Source organism: Apodemus sylvaticus, chromosome 14 (assembly GCF_947179515.1).
Source record: "Apodemus sylvaticus chromosome 14, mApoSyl1.1, whole genome shotgun sequence".
Classification (NCBI taxonomy): domain Eukaryota; kingdom Metazoa; phylum Chordata; class Mammalia; order Rodentia; family Muridae; genus Apodemus; species Apodemus sylvaticus.
Window position 1 is genome coordinate 3,320,997 of NC_067485.1, and position 9,804 is coordinate 3,330,800.

Here is a 9,804-nt window from a genome sequence, read left to right on the forward strand (position 1 = left end):
AAAGGATGCAGAAAATGTGGTACATATACACAATGGAGTACTATTCAGCCATTAGAAACAATGAATTCATGAAATTCTTAGACAAATGGATGGAGCTAGAGAACATTATACTAAGTGAGGTAACCCAGTTTCCAAAGATCAATCATGGTATGCACTCACTAATAAGTGTATATTAGCCTAGAAAATTGGAATACCCAAAACATAATCCACACATCAAATGATGTACAAGAAGAATGGAGGAGTGGCCCCTGGTTATGGAAAGGCTCAGTGTAGCAGTATAGGGCAAAACAAGAACAGGGAAGTGGGAAGGGGTGGATGGCAGAACAGGGGGAGGGAAGAGGGCTTATGGGACTTTCAGGGAGTGGGAGGCCAGAAAATGGGAAATCATTTGAAATGTAAATAAAAAATATATCGAATAAAAAAAGAAAATTTTAAAAAGCTCATTACATCAAGCTTCATATAAAAAAAGAAATGAAAAGCTAGACATAACAGAAACTGAAGAAATTAAAAAAAAAACATCAGATCCTGCTATAAAAGGCTATACTCACCAGAACTGGAACATCTAGATGAAATGGATGCTTTTCTAGACAGATACCAGTTCTAAAGTGAAATCAGGGTCAGATAAACCATCTGAACAGTCCCATAACCCCTAAAGAAATAGAAGCAGTCATTAAAATTCTCCCAACCAAAAAATAAAATAAAATCCCAGGACCAGGTTGTTTTCATGAAGAATTCTATCAGATCTTCAAAGACCTGATACCAATAGTTTTCAAACTATTCCACAAAATATAAACAGAAAGAACAGTATCTAATTTGTTCTATGAAGCTACACTTATGCTGATACCTAAACTACACAAAGACTAAGTGAGAGAGAGAAAGAAAGAGAACTTTATACTAATTTCTGTTTTGAATATCAATGGAAAAATAATAAAATCTCACAAAATGAATCCCTTTACTGACTTATGTAGCTCTTCTGGTCTGTATCACTAAATCTATCTGCTTATGCTTTCCTTTTTGGTGTTTAAAACAACGTAGGTAACTAAAATTTTATTTTTTTCTTTGACTGGTAAAGTACCTTTATTTAGGCTTTCTGGAAGTTATATCTGGGCCCTTTCTACCCTTTATTTACTGGTCAGAGTCCATGTCAGAACCAATCAGGTATTAAATTTTCTGTCAAGTATTTTCTTTCCTTTTATTTCCTGGGAATATTTCCATTTCTTTTTCTTTGGTTGCAAGATTCATTAGATCCGCTTACTGTGCCTGGAGTAAAGGAAGTTGCTGTCTTCATCTCAAGGAACATCAGGATAAAGGTCACTAAGTTCTAAAGATCTGTGTTTAGAGATGCTACTGATTTCCTTCCGGAAATAATGACTAATGCTGCTGAATCACCTCCTGAAGAGGAAAAGCATTATCTCTTTGGGAAGGACATATTGTTTAACTGTTGCTCCTAGGTACTATGGGTTCTGGGGCTATCCATCAGAATCATTCTCATGGCCTTCACTAATCACCCTTGTCATAGCACTTTGTGGATAACACCATACTTGATTGACAGAATATAAAAAAAATCCAAGGATTAAAGATAAGGTAAAACTTTAAACTCCTTCATGTCAATAAGAAACAGAACCAGTTACTGTGAGTTGTAGAATTCAAAACACACAGTAAAAATAGTTCACCAGTTCTCACCATTAGTCTTGTAATTGTCATTTGCTGTGAAACACAAAAAAACACATGGAGTTGATGTAAAAATGATAGGCAAGTCTCAGTGTTTCCTCAACAAACTTCAGAATAAGTGAGGAAGTTCAATTCTTAACAGAGTTCTGAAGGGAACTCTCCAGAAACATTTATTGTCATAGCAGTGAGTGATGGTCATGTCTTTAAATCAGCAAGCACATAGAGTATAAGTCAAGGAGGTTTTGGAGTTTCATGAGGACCTTAGTAATGATGATTTGATTGCTTTTAGTCATAAATGTTTTATGCTGTCACTGAAGACAAAACAAGGTTATTTTCCTCAGTCATCATCAACTCCATCTCTCTTTACTGCTTATTTTCCTTTATATGTTCTTCATGTATCAGAGAAATGAATTGAGATTATATGATATGAACATTTTTGTGTTGGAAACTGAAATGTCAGTGACCCAAAGCTTGGTAAACAATGAGGAATATTGCTTAGGGATTTTCAGTTATATATGTAAGCTTTATTTCTTGAGGCTACTGTGAGGAGTACAACAAAAGTAAAGTATGTCTAGGGTCTAGGACCACTCTATCCTCAGGTAGTTAGTTAGATTTACAATATGAAGCAGAAATTTCCTCATACCAATGGGTTCTTAAGTCCATTTAGACAGAAGTTTGTTTTCATATTGATTCAAGAGTTTTGGAAATTCCAGGAAGGCAGACTCTCATTTTAGTAGAAGTAGTTTTGTGGTAATGACTAAAGTGCTAAAAAATCATGATAGTAGAAATAATAACTCTTTGTATTTATAAGAATGATAGCTTGAACATTAAACAACTTCCTTTTTAAAATTTTTCTCTTGGTTATTTTTTTTATTCGATATATTTTTTATTTACATTTCAAATGATTTCCCCTTTTCTGGTTCCCCACTCCCCGAAAGTCACATAAACCCTCTTCCCTACCCCTGTTCTCCCACCAACCCTTCCCACTTCCCTGTTCTGGTTTTGCTCTATACTGCTACACTGAGTCTTTCCAGAACCAGGGGCCACTCCTCCATTCTTCTTCTACCTCATTTGATGTGTGGATTATGTTTTGGGTATTCCAGTATTCCAGGCTAATATCCACTTATTATTGAGTGCTTACCATTATTGATATTTTGAGACTGGGTTACCTCACTAAGTATGATGTTCTCCATCTCCATCCATTTGCCTAAGAATTTCATGAATTCATTGTTTCTACTGGCTGAATAGTACTCCATTGTGTATATACACCGCATTTTTTGCATCCATTCTTCTGTTGAGGGATACCTGGGTTCTATCCAGCTTCTGGCTATTATAAATAGAGCTGCTATGAACAGAGTGGAGCGCGTATCCTTATTACATGCTGGGGAATCCTCTGGGAATATGCCCAGGAGTGGCATAGCAGGATCCTCTGGAAGTGATGTGCCCAGTTTTCTGAGGAACTGCCAGACTGATTTCCAGAGTGGCTGTACCAATTTGCAACCCCACCAGCAGTGGAGGGGTGTTCCTCTTTCTCCACATCCTTGCCAATACCTGCTGTCTCCTGAATTTTTAACCTTAGCCATTCTGACTGGTGTAAGGTGAAATCTCAGGGTTGCTTTGATTTGCATTTCCCTAATGATTAATGGAGTTGAGCATTTTTTTTTAAGATGCTTCTCTGCCATCCAAAGTTCCTCAGGTGAAAATTCTTTGTTTAGCTCCGTACCCCATTTTTTAATAGGGTTATTTGTTTTTCTGGGGTCTAACTTCTTGAGTTCTTTGTATATATTGGATATTAGTCCTCTATCTGATATAGGATTGGTGAAGATCCTTTCCAAGTCTGTTGGTTGAAGTTTTGTCCTTTTGATGGTGTCCTTTGCCTTACAGAAACTTTGTAGTTTTATGAGGTCCCATTTGTCAATTCTTGATCTTAGAGGATAAGCTATTGGTGTTCTATTCAGGAACTTTTCCCCTGTGCCCATGTCCTCCAGGGTCTTCCCCAGTTTCTTTTCTATTAGTTTCAGTGTGTCAGGTTTTATGTGGAGGTCCTTGATCCATTTGGAGTTGAGCTTGGTATAAGGAGATAAGAATGGATCGATGCGCATTCTTCTGCATGCTGACCTCCAATTGAACTAGCACCATTTGTTGAAAAGACTATCCTTTTTCCACTTGATGCTTTCAGCTCCTTTGTCGGGGACCAAGTGACCATAGGTGCGTTGGTTCATTTCTGGGTCTTCAATCCTATTCCATTGATCTGCTTGCCTGATATTGTACCAATACCATGCAGTTTTTATCACTATTGCTCTGTAGTAGAGTTTAAAGTCTGGGATACTGAATCCCCCTGAAGTTCTTTTACTGTTGAGAATAGTTTTAGCTCTCCTGGGATTTTTGTTATTCCAGATGAATTTGAGAATTGCTCTTTCTAGCTCTATGAAGAACTGGGTTGGGATTTTTATGCGGATAGCATTGAATCTGTAGATTGCCTTTGGCAAGATGGCCATTTTAACTATATTAATCCTGCCAATTTTTAGGTTTATGGATATGTTTTCTGCTTGAAGTCAGAATGGGGATAAGAGTCCCATAAATGTTTTCCACCATACATTAAACAACACACCTTTTCTTTGTGACCAATTGTATGCTTTCAGTATGCTAATTTCCATGCATTCATGCATGTATGTGTGTGTGCATGTGTGTGTTTCCAATGTTGAGAGCTGTTGTTTGCCTTAGTTGTCTACCAAGGAGGCAGCATATTTCACTGATCCTAGAGTTGACTATCATGTATAGTTGCTTAGCCATCTTCTCCAGATATGTCTTCACTTTTCAGGACTTCAGGCAAGATGCAATGATAACCTCACTTTTAAAAATTATTATTTTCACACATGTGAGTGAGTTTGTGTGAATTTTCATATAACATGTGAGCATTTGCCCATGTAGATGTGAAGAGGATACCAGATTATTTGAAAATGTAGTTTGAGGAGACTGTAAGCTGATTGAGTCAGATGCTGGGAAAGGAACAAGTGTTCTGTAGGAAAAGTCTTTGTTCTTAGGCACAGATCCAACTCCAGTCTCCATTCTGGTTTTAACTGGAATCTTATACTTGAACTCCAGCTCTTTCTTTCTTGTGGCCAGTACTTGAACCTTTGAACAAACACTATGGCTGGGCAACAATCTTATAGTATATGAGTCATTCAGATTTAGTCACTGGTTTCCTTCAGTACTAATACGTTTGTGACATTGATTTTATAAAAGCTGGCATATTGTTGATTCTGTGCCATCTGTGGGTAGAAAAATAACCTGAGCTTTCACTACTATGATTTTCATAGTCTTATATGAGATAAATTTTTGTTCTCAGAGATTGATGTTTTGCATTTTCTGACCATTGAGTTAAGTAGGCTTCTGGATCAGCCTTTACACATGGAGTTATTGTAATGAATGCACTGCTGTGTTCTTTCTAGTGCAGATTTCTATCAGACCTTCAAAGAAGAACTAACACCAATACTCTTCAAACTATTCCACAAAATAGAAACAGGAGGAACACTACCCAAATCCTTCTATTAAGTCATAATTTTGCTGATACCTAAACCACACAAACAAAGAGAACTTCAGATCAATTTCCCTTATGAACATCGATACAAAAATACTCAATAAAATTATTGCCAAGCAAATCCACGAACATATCAAAATGATCATTCACCACAATCAAGTAGGCTTTGTCCCAGGCATGCAGGGATGGTTCAATATATGGAAATCCATCAATGTAATCCACTACATAAACAAACTCAAAGAAAAACTCACATGGTCATTTACTTAGATGCCGAAAAAGCATTTGACAAAACTCAGAATTCTTTCATGTTAAAAGTCTTTGAATGAACAAGAATCCAAGGCCCATACCTAAGCATAGTAAAAGCAATATACAGCACACCAGTAGCAAACATCAAACTAAATGGAGAGAAACTTAAAGCAATCCCACTAAAATCAGGGACTAGACAAGGCTGCCTCTCTGGCTATATTTATTCAATATAGTATTTGAAGTTCTAGCTAGAACAATTAGACAACAAACGAAGGTCAAAGGGATACAAATTGAAAGGGAAGAATTCAAATTATCACTACTTGCAGGTGATATGATTGTATACTTAAGCGACCTAAAAAACTTGACCAGAGCACTCCTGCAGCTGAAAAACAACTTCAGCAGAGTGGCTGGATATAAAATTAACTAAAACAGTAGCATTCCTATACTCAAAGAATAAACAGGCTGAAAAAGAAATTAGGGAAACACAATATTCTCAAACAAAATAAAGTATCTTGGTGTGACTTTAACCAAACAAGTAAAAGATATGTATGACAAGAACTTCAAGTCTCTGAAGAAAGAAACTGAAGAAGACCTCAGAAGATGGGAAGATCTCCCAGGCTCTTGGATTCCCAGGATTAGTATAATAAAAATGTTCATCTTGCCAAAAGCAATATACAAATTCAATGCAATCCCCATCAAAATCCCAATTCAATTCCTCATAGAGTTAGAAATAGCAATTCTCAAATTCATCAGGAATAATAAAAATCCCAGGATAGCTAACACTATTTTCAACAGTAAAAGAACTTCTGGGGAAATCAGTGTCTAGGACCTCCAGCAGTACTACAGTCCAATAGTGTTAAAAACTGTATGGTATTGGTACAGTGACAGGCAGATAGATCAATGGAATAGAATTAAAGACCCAGAAATGAACCCATACACCTATGGTCCCTTGATATTTAACAAAGTAGTGAAAACAATCCAGTGGAAAAAAGATAGCCTTTTCAAAAAACGGTGTTGGTTCAACTGGCAGCTAGCATGCAGAAGAATGCAAGTCAATCCATTCTCATCTCCTTGTGCTAAGCTCTAGTCCAAGTGGATTAAGGACCTCCACATAAAACCAGACACACAGAAACTAGTAGAAAAAATGCTGGGAAACAGTCTTCAGCACTTGGGCACAGTCGAAATTTTCCTTAACAGAACACCAATAGCCTATGCTCTAAGATCAAGAATTGACAAATGGGACCTCATAACATTACAAAGTTTCTGTAAGGCAGAGGACACTGCCAATAGGACAAAATGGCAACCAACAAATAGGGGAAATATCTCTACTAATCCTACATCTGATATAGGGCTAATATTCGATATATAAAAAGAACTCAAGAAGTGAAACTCCAGAGAGCCAAATAACCCTATTAAAAATAGGGTACAGAGCTAAACAAAGAATTTTTTCCTGAGGAATATCAAATGACTGAGAATCACTTAAAGAAATATTCAACATCCTCAATCATCAGGGAAATGCAAATCAAAACAACCTTGAGATTTCACCTCATACCACTCAGAATGGCCAAGATGTTTAACTTAGAAGATAACAGGTTCTGGTGAGGATGTGGAGGAAGAGATCCCACTGCTGGTGGGATTGCAAGCTGGTACAACTAGTCTGGTGGTTCCTCAGACAAATTGGCATGATACTACCAGAGGACCCTGTTATACCACTCCTGGGCATATACCCAGAGAATTCCCCAGCATGTAATAAGGACACATTCTCCTATGTTCATACCAGCTTTATTTATAACAGATAGAAGATGTAAAGAACCCAGATGTCCCTCTCAATGGAGGAATGGATACAGAAAATGTGGTATATTTACACAATGGAATACTATGAAGCTATTAAAAACAATGAATTCATGAAATTCTTTTTTTTTATTATTCGATATAATTTATTTACATTTCAAATGATTTCCCCTTTTCTAGCCCCCCCACTCCCCGAAAGTCCCGCAAGCCCCCTTCTCTTCCCCTGTCCTCCCACCCACCCCTTCCCACTTCCCCGTTCTGGTTTTGCTGAATACTGTTTCACTGAGACTTTCCAGAACCAGGGGCCACTCCTCCTTTCTTCTTGTACCTCATTTGATGTGTGGATTATGTTTTGGGTATTCCAGTTTTCTAGGTTAATATCCACTTATTAGTGAGTGCATACCATGATTCACCTTTTGAGTCTGGGTTACCTCACTTAGTATGATATTCTCTAGCTCCATCCATTTGCCTAAGAATTTCATGAATTCATTGTTTCTAATGGCTGAATAGTACTCCATTGTGTAGATATACCACATTTTTTGCATCCACTCTTCTGTTGAGGGATACCTGGGTTCTTTCCAGCATCTGGCAATTACAAATAGGGCTGCTATGAACATAGTAGAACATGTATCCTTATTACATGGTGGGGAATCTTCTGGGTATATGCCCAGGAGTGGTATAGCAGGATCTTCTGGAAGTAAGGTGCCCAGTTTTCGGAGGAACCGCCAGACTGATTTCCAGAGTGGTTGTACCAATTTGCAACCCCACCAGCAGTGGAGGAGTGTTCCTCTTTCTCCACACCCTCTCCAACACCTGCTGTCTCCTGAATTTTGAATCTTAGCCATTCTGACTGGTGTAAGATGAAATCTTAGGGTTGTTTTGATTTGCATTTCCCTAATGACTAATGAAGTTGAGCATTTTTTAAGATGCTTCTCCGCCATCCAAAGTTCTTCAGGTGAGAATTCGTTGTTTAACTCTGTACCCCATTTTTTAATAGGGTTGTTTGGTTTTCTGGAGTCTAACTTCTTGAGTTCTTTATATATATTGGATATTAGCCCTCTATCTGATGTAGGATTGGTGAAGATCTTTTCCCAATTTGTTGGTTGCCGATTTGTCCTCTTGATGGTGTGCTTTGCCTTACAGAAACTTTGTAATTTTATGAGGTCCCATTTGTCAATTCTTGCTCTTAGAGCATACGCTATTGGTGTTCTGTTCAGAAACTTTCTCCCTGTACCGATGTCCTCAAGGGTCTTCCCCAGTTTCTTTTCTATTAGCTTCAGAGTGTCTGGCTTTATGTGGAGGTCCTTGATCCATTTGGATTTGAGCTTAGTACAAGGAGACAAGAATGGATCAATTTGCATTCTTCTGCATGCTGACCTTCAGTTGAACCAGCACCATTTGTTGAAACGGCTATCTTTTTTCCATTGGATGTTTTCAGACTCTTTGTCGAGGATCAAGTGGCCATAGGTGTGTGGGTTCATTTCTGGATCTTCAATCCTGTTCCATTGATCCTCCTGCCTGTCACTGTACCAATACCATGAAGTTTTTAACACTATTGCTCTGTAGTATTGCTTGAGGTCAGGGATACTGATTCCCCCAGATTTCCTTTTGTTGCTGAGAATAGTTTTAGCTATCCTGGGTTTTTTGTTGTTCCAGATGAATTTGATAATTGCTCTTTCTAACTCTGTGAAGAATTGAGTTGGGATTTTGATGGGTATTGCATTGAATCTGTATAGTGCTTTAGGCAAAATGGTCATTTTAACTATATTGATTCTACCGATCCATGAGCATGGGAGGTTTTCCCATCTTTTGAGGTCTTCTTCCATTTCCTTCTTCAGAGTCTTGAAGTTCTTGTCATACAGATCTTTCACATGTTTGGTAAGAGTCACCCCAAGATACTTTATACTGTTTGTGGCTATTGTTAAAGGGGTCATTTCCCTAATTTCTTTCTCAGCCTGCTTATCCTTTGAGTATAGGAAGGCCACTGATTTGCTTGAGTTGATTTTATAACCTGCCACTTTGCTGAAGTTGTTTATCAGCTGTAGGAGCTCTCTAGTGGAGTTCTTTGGGTCACTCAGGTAGACGATCATGTCGTCTGCAAATAATGATAGTTTGACTTCTTCCTTTCCAATTTGTATCCCTTTGACCTCCTTATATTGTCGAATTGCCCGAGCTAGTACCTCAAGTACAATATTGAAAAGATAAGGAGAAAGGGGGCAGCCTTGTCTGGTCCCTGATTTCAGTGGGATTGCTTCAAGTTTCTCTCCATTTAGTTTGATGCTGGCTACCGGTTTGCTGTATATTGCTTTTACTATGTTTAGGTATGGGCCTTGAATTCCTGTTCTCTCCAAGACTTTAAGCATGAAGGGATGCTGAATTTTGTCAAATGCTTTTTCAGCATCCAATGAAATGACCATGTGGTTTTGTTCTTTGAGTTTGTTTATGTAGTGGATTGTATTGATGGATTTCCGTATATTGAACCAACCCTGCATTCCCGGGATAAAGCCTACTTGATCATGGTGGATGATCGTTTTGATGTGTTCTTGGATTCGGTT